The sequence below is a fragment of the Notothenia coriiceps genome, unplaced genomic scaffold (genome assembly GCF_000735185.1).
Source record: "Notothenia coriiceps isolate Sejong01 unplaced genomic scaffold, NC01 NC01_scaffold00019001, whole genome shotgun sequence".
NCBI lineage: Eukaryota > Metazoa > Chordata > Actinopteri > Perciformes > Nototheniidae > Notothenia > Notothenia coriiceps.
Genome location: NW_011351702.1, coordinates 832,957 through 833,278, shown reverse-complemented (window position 1 = coordinate 833,278; position 322 = coordinate 832,957). Strand labels below are relative to the sequence as shown.

Here is a 322-nt window from a genome sequence, read left to right as displayed (position 1 = left end):
CCATAGGGCCTGTCAGAAGACACCAGAAACAAACTGTGACCTGCACCAGGCTGGCGAGACTGAATCTGCAATAGGTAACGCTTGGTGTGAAGAAATCAACTGTGGGAGCGAATTATTAAAAATGGAAGACAGACAAGACCACTGATAATCTCCCTCGATTTTGTGGCTCCAGCAATATCTCACCCGTGGGCGTCAAAATGATCACAAGAAACACACCGGCCACCGGGCACACGAAGGAGTGGCCTTCGTAATAAGATTTCAAGGTCCTGGAGTGGCCTATCCAGTCTCCAGATCTCAATTCCCCATAGAATCTTTGGCTAGG

General features: G+C 48.8%; 1 protein-coding gene across 2 annotated transcripts in view; it reads left to right on the top strand.

Moving 5' to 3' along the window:
* LOC104951679 (nuclear factor erythroid 2-related factor 1-like) overlaps window positions 1-322 on the top strand; it is an 11,561-nt gene that overhangs the window by 4,506 nt on the left and 6,733 nt on the right. The gene's annotated exons all lie outside the window — the stretch shown is intronic.